Source organism: Panthera onca, chromosome D1 (assembly GCF_046562875.1).
Source record: "Panthera onca isolate mPanOnc1 chromosome D1, mPanOnc1 haplotype 2, whole genome shotgun sequence".
NCBI lineage: Eukaryota > Metazoa > Chordata > Mammalia > Carnivora > Felidae > Panthera > Panthera onca.
Window position 1 is genome coordinate 78,526,613 of NC_138348.1, and position 12,504 is coordinate 78,539,116.

Sequence of the window (12,504 nt, forward strand, 5' to 3'; positions counted from 1 at the left end):
TAAGTTTCTTCATGTTTCCATGGAGAACCACAGATATACTAAGACGACTGATAAACTGATAAACCTGGAGTAAAGATATGGTGAGTTAAAGTGCATAAACACTTTATGACCAAAAGAAGAGAAGTTGGGAATTCGTAACACTAATTATGACGTGAGGCATCTCAAGAGACACTAGTTAAGAGACCAAAAATGGACAAACCTGGCTGTGTAAGCACTCTGCTTGGGAAAACAGAAAAAAGACCTACACATAAGAACCTTAAGTCTTCTTCAGTCTCCCTGCCATTTGCTTACCTCATTCTCCACAAGGTGTAAGCTTCCCACAGTAACACCAGAGGTCTTGTTGAGGGGCATGTGGGCAGGGAAATTAAATCTGAAACCTGAAGCATATACCCTAACTTGTAAATCAGCTAAGAGAGTATTTGAAACCAAAGGAAATGGAGGATATTAGATGGGAAGTTTGAAGATTTTAAAATTTAAATGTAAAATTTATCACTGTACAGCAAGTTAGAGCTTTTCCAAACCATTAGATCAGTTATAGAATAGAAGTTTTGTTAGTTTTTCTCCATATCTGAGTTATAGTGTGCCTAAATATATGAATCTGACATGATATTATTAGATATATTATTTCACTATAAATCAAGGGATTTTCATTATTGTCATTTGTGTGAACTGAAATCATGTGTAGGAAGACAACATTCCCACAAAAGCAGAGAGGATAGGTCACAAAGCACAGATATATATCTATATATACGAAAGTATATATACTTTGGGAAGTATATCAAATATATATGTATTTTAAAATAACTACATACATTCAATCTAGGGAATAAAATGAAATAGAACCATTCATGCATTTACTGTAAGAAATTGACTGAATCCTTCCCTAAGGGCATAATACTTTGCAGAGCATTCTTTGAAGAATGCAAGTTTTCTGAAAGAAACCAGCATTCCATTGTCTTCAATAACTTCTCATTGCAGTCCTCTACAACCTTCAACTTTACTTTATTCATGTTTGCTCTTTTCTGGTTCTTAAAATAGGCTCTGGTTAAGCCAGCTGTTCGTGAAGCTGAGGAGAAAAAAAAGCAAGCTCAGGAAAGCATAGTGTCTGGCTTACATTTTGCATAGTTGCTATACTAATCAATATCACAGTAATTAAAATCACCCATGATTAATGGGCTAGCATTTTCATACGGCTTTGTTGTCTACAAAAGCATTTCAGTCTATTTTCTAACTGCCCAGTAGGATCAAACCCCAAATCACCAGGCTACCTTTTGTCCTTAATATGCATCTGAACTATTCCTGTCTAAGGGAATACCTTGCCTCAGGATGTAGTTGTGGGTGTTCCCTCTCTGTATGAGAGGAAAAAGACCTTTTCTCTCAAAAGCAAAGACTGAAGCTAGAAACTAGGGACTTCACTTACTTTAATGTCCATTCATTGAATTCACCTTCTCTTCGTACAGAAAACCCACTGGGACATGAAGACTCTGACATGCCAAATGGATTGCTTTCTACCATAAGACTCTACCTATTTGCATGATTTCTCTCTGTAAGACAGAATAGTCAATGCTATTATTCTTCTCTTGTCTAATCAACCCTAGACTGAGACTCTAAATCTTGAGTTCTAATTCTGGCACTTACATTAATGCACTCATGGAAAATTGACATTTTAACTGTGCATAAAAAATTAGCTTATATTTTAGGGAGGCAGTTCCCTTAAGGAGACAGTAAGACAAGCTGTTATTTGTAGTTAATTAAATGGCTAAAATGCTTAAAATAAACAGTTCTTGTGTTTGGTTATGTTTCTGATGCCTCTTTATCTTGCATGAATTTCAACAAGGGTTTTGCACTTAATAGTCAATAGGAAAAAATGATTTCATGAAAGTTTTTAAGGTATTTTGAGGATTGACTATTTATACTTCATCAGAAAACACATCATAAAGAATCGAAATTTGTTTTTTTATTAAAAATATTTTTAGTTTATTTATTTACTTTTTTGAGAGAGTGAGAGAGAGAGCAAGCAGGGGAAAGCCTGCAGATACAGAGGGAGAGAGAGAATCCCAAGCAGGCTCTGCACTTTCAGCGCAGAGCCCAATATAGGACTTGAACTCACGAATTGTGAGATCATGAACTGAACTGAAATCAACAGTCATATGCTTAACTGACTGAGCCACCTAGGTGCCCCAAGAATCGAAATTTGTAATGCTAGATACAGTGCTTCTCATCAGGTACCAATGAATAGTCAAATTGGTAAATCTGCATTCTTTGTCTGCAAAGATACGCACATTTCTTTCCTGATTGTACATATTTTTCCCCACAGAATTCTTTGGAATGTTCTTTTAAGAAAACAACAGAAATAATGTGGAAATGGTATAGCCTCTAGAGCTTTATACATAATTGTTGATAAAATGCTACAGAATTTTTAGAGTCTAGGTGCAATATTGTAAAGTGTTATCTATTCTGAATCTGAATGAACGTATAATTCGTTCATCTATTCATTCAACACGTATATGCAGGCATTCCATGATTGAACTACAGTGGTTAAACTCACTCATGGCTATTGAATTCTGACTCCATGAATGTCACTGAAACATTTCCGGCACAAAGCTGGTAAGAGAGATCACTACTGTGACAGTCTTAGTGGCATCCTTAAGTGGGGAGGACAAATTTAGGACAGTCACATGGTTCTGGCAACTAGTTTTATGTATTTATTTCTTTAATTTTTTTATTTTAATTCAAGTTAGATATTAGATTCAGTGTGATATTAGATTCAGATGTACAAATTAGTGATTCAACACTTCCATACAAAACCCACTACCACAACGAGTTCACTCCTTAATCCCTATCATCTATTTCAACCATCTACCCCACCAACCTCCCCTCTGGTAACCATCCATTCACTCTCTATAGTTGAGTCTGTTTCTTGGTTTGCATCTCTCTTTTTTACCCTCTGATGGTTTGTTGTGTTTCTTAAATTCTACCTACGAGTGAAAGCATGTGGTATTTATCTTTCCCTGACTTATTTCGCTTAGCATTACACTCTCTAGCTCCATCCATGTCATTGCAAATGGAAAGATTTCATTCTTTTTATGGCTGAGTAATATTCTATTGTGTATATATACCACATCTTCTCTATCCATTCAACAGTTGATGGACATTTTGACTGTTTCCATAATTTGGCTATTGTAGATAATGCTGCTATAAACATCAGGGTGCACTTATCCCTTTGAATTAGTGTTTTTGTATTCTTTGGATAAATACCTAGTAATGCAATTGCTGGATCATAGGGTGGTTCTTTTTTTTAACTTTTTTAGAAAACTCTATCTTGTTTTGGCAATTAGTTTTAGGTGGATCTTTCAAGGCAGGGGCCTGATTAGGATTGGGGAAGGACCATAACATGATAATTGAGGACTGATGGAAACAGCAAGATGAGTTTGGATCAAGAGTGTAAACAGTCATGGAATCCTGGGAAGTAAACTGTTCTTTGATGCTGTTGAAAAGTTGAACAATTTGATGTCCATTAAATGGTTTCCTGGGAAGTTCCTGAAATGGACAACAAAGTCACTTGCAACCTTTGTCTTCCTAGGCAAGAGTTCCCTGTAAAAGACATGTTAGTGAGGAGAATTCAATTGTAAAGTCATGTCACTGTTATCCATAAGCTACATGGGTATAGATGACCAAAAAAAAATCCAAAAAATCACCAAAAATAATTATGCACATAAGTAATTTAGAGAGCAGAATAACTAATATTAAAAATAAAGACTAGGAAACATAGCAATTTGGATATTCATCTAAATAGCATAAAAGACATTATAGCTACTATATGGAATTCTGGAGTGCTTTCAATCAATTACTTTTGAAACTTTCTCAATAAAGGTAGAAATTTAAACGTTTTAACTCCATTTAGTTTTATTCTACATTTTGAATTCTGTCTATGTTTCAATTCTACCTATTTTATTTTTTTTTAATTCACTTATTAAGAGAGAGAAAGAGAGAGAGAGAGGACATAAGTGGGGGAAAGGCAGAGAGAGAGGGGGATAGAGAATCCCAAGCAGGCTCCATGCTGTTAGCACAGAGCCAGATGCAGGGCTAGATCCCACAAACCATGAGATCCTGCCCTGAGTCAAAATCAATAGTCAGATGCTCAACCAACTGAGCCACCCAGGCATCCCCAATTCTTCCTATTTTAAGCACCACTTTCAGCACAGCCTCTTAGCCACTTGGCCCCATGCCATCTATGAATTTGAAGATGCATGATGGGAAGTGTGACTTAGAATGTGGGGCTCACTTCAATGCATTTGCCTTCTCTCTGAGATTCTGGATGAATAGAAATTGAAATCCTTTCTCAGAATTGATTGTCTATTGCCTGACCCCACTTTCTAATCTGCATGAAAGCTAAATACATTGTCTGATTATTTAGTGTTATAGCCCAGTGCCTGCTACAGTGTTTGGCTCATGGACAGTGGTCATTTGTTGAATGAATAAACCCATGGTTCTGCTGCTTAACTTTCATTAAATCTAAATCTCATCTGAGAAACTATAAACTGAATTTTCTTCACTCTTCTTTTACTCTATGTGCCTTGTGTTACTGGAGGTACATCAAATAAATTAGGCTTAAGTCAATGTATTCCATTCGTTAGGCAATTGTAGTTAGTTTAAGGATGAACATAGAGCCCAATTTGGGCCCTTTATATCCCTGAGATATGGGCTTAAACTGTTGTTTTTTTCCTATATTGTGAGCTGGCAGAATGTTGAACAGATCTCAGCGTTCATGTCACTGTGAAGGGAAACACCCTTCTGAAAATGAAGGCAAACCATGGAAGAACAGAGCTCACTGATCAATACAGCTGGATCATCAGCTGTTTTTAGATCCTGAACCAGACATGCCCGAAGGACTTTCCAACTTTATAAGCCAGTATATTCATATGAATGCTTACATCAGTTTTAATGGAATATTTACTAGGATACAGTGAAATAATATGACTAAAATTGCCTTAAGGAATACATAACATAAACTAGGCATGCAATAAATATTTGTTTCCTTTGAAAAAATTCTTTAATATTGTCTTTTGCTCTGGTCCTAGAACACTGGAATTTCCTCAGTATGAATTTAGACTACTGAAATAAATTGCTTTTCAATGTATATTTATTTTTGAAAGAGACAGAGAGACAGATAAACAGAGAGTGAGTGGGGGAGGGGCAGAGGGAAACAGAGACACAGAATCTAAAGCAGGCTCCAGGCTCTGAGCTGTCAGCACCAAGCCCAACGTGGGAATCAAAACCACCAACGTGAGATTATGACCTGAGCCGAAGTTGGACACTTAGCCTACTGGGCACCCCCCCAGGTGCCCCTAGACTACTGAAATAATCACACAGCTAACATAAAAGTTTGTTTCTATAGATAATTAAATCATCAAGCATAACTTGAAATCCATTTTCCCCAACTCTTTTATTTACAATAGAAAAACTAAAGATCAGAAAAAGAAAAGAAACTGAAAATCCAAGAATAACTTTAAAAGATATAAAAATAGTTGCAACTGACCCAGGAATTGAATTTTGGTCTCCTTCCTTGTTGAATGAAAGCCCCTTCAACTATACCATATTGGTTCTGTTACTATATGTTTTTTACTTCAGATATTGATACTATATTGTCTTAATTTGCAGATTGTTTTCAATATAACATCTCCCAACACCCCACCATAGATAAAGATTAAATTGAAATACTCTTCTCTAATAATCAATCAACAATAATTTATTAATCATCTATTGTGGACCTGAACTGTGTTAGGTTTTGAGGATGAGCATAAAACATTCCCAATTAAGTAAAATAGTCAATACTTATAAGAAGGCTAACAAATAATAATAACAAACAGAAATGCATTATGAGTTAGATTTTTTTGTGCAGTAGCATAACATCTATCATACTTTTAGGCTTTGAACATGTATCCTTCTGAGTTCTTATATTAATACCTCTGGTGAAGGTGAAGTGACCATATTGGTAATGAGTAATCGAACTTCTTTGTTCACAGCTTATTGAACCAAGAGTGTTCATCTGACCCATTCTGGGTCAATCATATTCACCCTTTCTCAGGAAATTGAATTCAAGGATATCTAGAGACTGAACCATTAAATGATAAGGAACTAGTCCCGTAAATCACACGTTGTGGAGGTACATAATAGTTTCAGAGAGTTTCTTTCTTCTAACCATTTGCTCAAAGTACTGATATATTCACTTTTTTTTAATTAATTTTTTTTATGTTTATTTATTTTTGAAAGAGACAGAGTGAGAGTGAACAGGGGAAGGGCAGAGAGAGAGGGAGACACAGAATCCAAAGCAGGCTCCAGGCTCTGAGCTGTCAGCACAGAGCCTGATGTGGAGCTCAACAAACTGGGCCACTCAGGTGCCCACTGATATATTCACTTTTTGATGAGAATTTGTCTTTGGATCATTTGGGCATTCAAACAGCCATAACACTATTTGAGTTAGAATTTGTTGCATCTGACCTAGACCTAGGAATACTTTCTTTTGTGATAAGTGAAACCAAAAGTTTTATTTTTTCTACTATTTTATTGACCAAGAAATTATTTCACTCTTATTCAGTTGAGCACTAAGAAGTAGGTGGCTCGTAGATAAGCATTTTTTTTTATAGAGGCAGGACTTTATTTCACATAGGAAGAAGGTTCACACTCAGAGCCAATCATAATACATTTATTGGTGTATAAGATACATAATTGTCTCATGAAAGTATTAATTTTAGATTATATTGTGGGTTTTTATTGGGGTGAATAAATTGATTTTCATTTGGAAAACAAGGGTTGCATGTTACTTTTCTTTTCAGAATGTTAAGGATGAAAGTTGACCTACTTTTCCTGCAGGAGGATTTTTTGCATTGGATGTTGAAACTTTGTGTGTATTGGAGGGGAAGGGAAGAGAAATCCTTTCATAACTGAGAAGGTGCCTTAACCAGGAAAATAATTCTTTAGTTTAAATTCACTTCTTAATCAAAATTTAGCAAAAATTTCCCAGGGGTCAGCAAGCAGGGTTTTCTTCCAATTCCAATGGATATAATGTAGTCTCTGATAATCTTTGTTCTCCAACAGAAGAGGCTAAAAATATTACAAGGATGGCTGACAAGTCAAATCCACATATAAAACGAAGTTATGGGAAAATCAAGACACAATATACAAGCAGAAAAAGCAGATCTGCAAAGATAAAGATGAATATTCTGACACCAATTGGCATACTGCAATTCAACACCAACACTAAACAACTGATATTAGTGCAAATCTCATGAATTAAGGGCTTAGTTTTCCACAAGACTGCCCTTCTTTCAGACACCAGCTACACTATAGGGGTAAAATACCACTCTTCTTATCAATGGCCTACTAATTTGAGGATTCCCAAGACCTCCTCAGATGCAAAAGTTCACTGGGAAAACTTATAGGACTCAGGAAATTGCTACACTTACGACAGTCTTATTGTAAAGGATACACATCAAGGTAGGGAAATGTCTGCAAAGATCCAGAACGCAGAACTTCTGTGCCCTCTTCCCATGGAATCAGTGTGCATCACCCTTGTAGCACATCAATGGGTTCAACTAGATATGACTGACTGAATCTTTGGCCATGTGATTGAAGTCAGCCTCCAGCTCCCTATCTTCTTTCCCCAGATGTTAGGAGGTTGGACTGACATCAAGGGGCTCAAAGCCCCAACCTTCTAATTGTATGATTCACCTTTCTGGCATATCCAATTCTCATCCTAAATCATCTCCTTAACATAAACTCAGAGTGTTTCAAGGGCCAATCATGAATAATAGACACTTAATAATAGACACTCAGGCAATTCTAAAGATTTAGAGGTTATTTTCCAGGAACCAGAGGCAAAGACCAGATAAATCCTTTATTATACAACAAAGAGAATGAGTAGATTTTCAAAGAGACACAGAGAAAAGATTCAATTAGAGAAAAAGCTGGTAGCCTTATGGCATTCTGTTCTTTATTTTTTTATATTAGATATCCACAAGGTCAAAAACTTCTCTAGTTAGTTTCCATTCCTTGCAATCAAGTTCCCTCATTTAGTAGAAATTTGTGGGGAAAAAATAAGCAAACAAACAAGACTGAGATGACATTCAAATAATTTGTAGGGCTTTTAATTGGTATTTAGACTATCCAAGAATGTTCCAGATAGAGGAAAATAGAATGAGTAAAATTATTAAGATTAGTAGACATGGAACGTATAACCAGTTCCAGGATTTCTTTTATAGTAGTAAGGTCTCTTTCAAGTTCTAGACACACACACACACACACACACACACACACACACACACACACGAGTAGTCTGGCTCAAGAAATTTGGGAGATTTTATGAAGATTTTCTGGGTATTATGGGAACTAGGGCTCTTGATATCTCTAGACTAGCTCCAAAGTAAGGTATTGTAATTAAGGTTTTATATAGAAAGGGGTTTTAAAAAAAAGAAAAAAAAGAGAAGATTTATTCTAAGGCATCCTTTCACAGTATTTCTCTAAGCTTAGCAATACTGCAACATATTAGCAGATAACATTATTTGACTGGAATTATAAAAATCACTATCAGGAAAAAAGGGAGAATTAAGCTTGTCTCTACAATTTTTGCCTTTAACATTCTAGTATTTGTCCTGGAATACCCCCTCCCTTTGAACTTCCATCTCTTATAACATTCAGCTCAAAACCTTGACACTTGAGTAAGTTTCTACTTATGACCCATTGAGCATCAATATTTCAGCTAAATATGTAAATTATATTGATCCTTCACAGAAATGATGAAAAGTGAAGTAAAGACTCCTCAAGACAAATAATATAGCAGGTTATTCTAGGTCGTTGTGTGTAAAAAGATGGGAAATAGTAAATTGAAATGGTAACTCTGTAATTTGGGAGAAAAATAGGAAATAACTACCAGCCAGGACTAATTTGACATTAGATTTCTAACTAAGTAGAGAATCCAGAATATTTCTCCACTGCATTTGAAGTCATCTCATTAGAGATTTGGAAATACATTAAGCACACAGCCTTGAGTAAAACAATGAGAAGAAAGCATTTCAGGAAATAATAAAAAATACAGATAAAAATGTTGGGTAGAATAGACTGCTAGAAACCTTGAAAGCCAACCAGATGATTTATACTTGGTATGATGCGTGTATAATAGTTTTCCCCTGGAGTAACTAATAAGAGTAATTTTAGGATAAGTCTGGAATGAATATGAAGGATGGATGAAAAGGGAAGACGGTGGACAGCAACAGGTTAAATGGTTGTAGGAGATTGGATAAAATTGAGGAAATGCATTGTAGGAAGACATAGTAACAGTGAAGTTTGGAGTGTAGGAAAAGGAGGTGATTTTAATATAGAATGATATCTTTTTCTCTGAGTAGTAATTACTATAATTATTAGTAACAATTATTTCCCTATAAATCTAGTTTTCTCTGGATACTTCTGCCTGCTGAGATTCCTCTGGTTCTTTAATGCTTCTTCTCTAAGAAATATAATTTATGCAGTAGCTAAAAGGCTTTTTCAGCATGTTCAGGTTATAGGGCAAGTATAAAGTCTGTGAAGGCAGTTAGGCATGATGGGCATATTCCAATACAGTTTTCTTCAATCATTTGCCTAATGAGATGGCAGTCTTACTTCTATGCCTGTCTTTTTCACTCTCTATTTTTTTTTTCCCCAGGACAAATTCAAGGGTATGGGATTTGGGAGTTCCTTATAGTCCCTAGAATACATGATAAGCTGGGTGCACCAGTAGGAGAAAACTAGGTTATTTATAACTTTAAGATCTTGAGAATTTAGATATATCATATGAGTGTCCTATGTAAGAAGTTTTTGCACTTTTATTATAATTCTTAAATAAAATACTAATCAAAATTACTATACTCCAGAGTCCAAAGGAGACCAACTGTTGTAACTAAGGTTGCAAATATGGTATAATAAAAGAATTTCTCTCCCTATTTTTTTTCTCTCTCTAAATTTACTTAGTCTTTTCTTCCTTCTGTTAATTGTTGTAATTTCTGTGTTTCTCAACAGTTCTAACCTGCATTGTTCTGTACCCTGAAGACATTTTAGGGAACAAAAAAGTTTGCAGGGAGGGCTTGGAAATTTCTGACAGGAACATTTTGTCTGTCCCAATAATCAAGAGGTAATAGTGGGAGAGTCAGGAAAAATAACCCTCAATGTGTAGAAAATCCCAAAATATAGAATATTCCAATGTTCTTCACAATTTTCAAATGTCCCTCTGGAAATTTTGAAAATGAAAGTCTTGGAACCTAACTCTGTTTTATTTATCCAGTGCATTTTTTGCACAGTTTTAATATACACCGAATTTTTTTAAAAAAATGTAACTACTATGTCATTTGAAGAAAGATTGCTTTGTTCTAATCCAGATTTTTCCCAAGTTTTAACTACATTTTAGAAAACTGTGTTTCCGAAACCAATATTGTTTGTGGCATTTGAACCTCCACGTAATTTATCTGTATCAGCCTATATCATTCGTTACCACACTCATAGTAATCCTGTGAATAGGGTCTGACGTCTGAATATTCTATTTTTTTTTTTTGAGAGACAGAACATGAGCAGGAGAGAGGCAGAGAGAGAGGGAGACACAGAATCTGAAGCAGGCTCCAGGCTCTGAGCTATCAGCACAGAGACCGACGTGGGGCTCAAACTCACAAATCGCGAGATCATGATGTAGGCTGAAGTCAGATGCTTAACCGCCTGAGCCACCCAGGCACCCCTCTATTTTGGTTTTAAAAGTAGTCGTACCTGAGAATTTACATATTAAGATGTGTGGCATTTTATTATGAATTTGTTTCTGCTGGCTGCTGCCCTGCTTGTATTCTCTTTACCTGGCCTATACTCCCATACTCTTGCTGCTGTGAAAGTTGGCTGGCTGTTAACTGCTCAAAGATGCTGCCCCTTCAAGAGAATTGTCTTTGGGTGGAATAGGAGATGCTTCAACCCCTGCTGTAGTCTGAATATTTGTGTCCCCCTCAAAATTCATATGTTGAAAACTCAACCCCATGTGATGGTATTGGAATGTGGGCCCTTTGGGTGGTGCTTAGTTTCTGAGGGTGATGCCCTCATAAATGGGTTTAGTGCTTGCATAATAGAGACCCCAGACAACTTCTTCACCCTTTCTATCATGTGAGGTTGCAGTGAAGAAGCCTGCAATACTGAAGAGAACCCACATCTGGCCATGCTGGCAGTCTGATCTTAGACTTCCAGGCTCCAGAACTGTGAGAAATAAATTTCTGTTTAGAAGCTAGTTAATCAATAGTACTTTGTTATAGACACCTGAATAGACTAAGTTCTCAGCCAATGACTGGATGCCACTGAGGTTAAAAAACCCAGCCTCTATTCTTAAGGTCTGACCAGTTCTGTTGTGCCATGCTTTGACTACACTGCCTAATATGGCCGCCACTAGTCATATGTATTGTATTTAAACTAATTAAAATTAAAATTTCAGTTCCTTGATCTTACTGACTACATTTCTTGGGCTCAAGAGCAATATTTGGCCAGTGGCTACTATACTGGACAGTATAGATAGGGGACATTTCCATCATAACTTAAAGCTCTATTGCTCAGTGCTTTTCTGGAGCGCTGTTGCCCAATAAAAATATAATGGAAGCTATACCTGAAGTTTAAAATTTTCTAGTAGCCACATAGAAAAAGTTAAAAAAAAAAGGAAACAGGTAAAACTAATTTCAATACTATCTTTATTTACTCAATATATCCCAAATATTATCATTTTAATATGTAATCAATGTTAAAATTATTGTTGATTCATTTCACATTAATTTTTCATACTAAGCCTTAAAACTGAGGTGTGTATTTTAAACTTATAGGAAACATTAATTTGACAGCTACATTTTCATCAGAACTGCTTGATCTATATTTAGATTTCATAAAATTTACAGTTGAAAAGTAGACTGACCTACTCCAGTTTTTCCAAGAATGCTTAAAAGTTTTTCAGTAATTGAATAGGGACATTTTTTAATATAAATTAATTAAAATAAAATCAAATAAAAATTCAATTTCTCAGTTACATCAGCCATATTCAAGCATGTCACTGACAGAAATGTCTGGTGGCTGTTGAATCTCACAACACAGTTTCAGAGCTCCTCCTGGTATGGGCCAGAAGCTTGATTCCAGCTGAGACATCTTAATTTAGCTCCTACTTTTGTCCTATCATGCCTCCTTCACTTCTCTGCTCTTGTAAGCACTCCCTCAATAAATTACATGTGCCCAAGACCCTGTGCCAGAATCTGTTTCTAGGGAACCTGACCTAAGACATTAATTTTTATTCATCTCATATTGCCATTAGTGCATTACATTTATTTTTATATATGCTTGCATTTTATATTAGCTACACCATTCATTTCGAGAAGTAAAGGGGGACATTTCAAAATATTTTTATTTTCTTAGAAGGAGGTATTAGGGTCTGACACTCTGAGAGCCACTGTGTTACAAATATAAATGTGA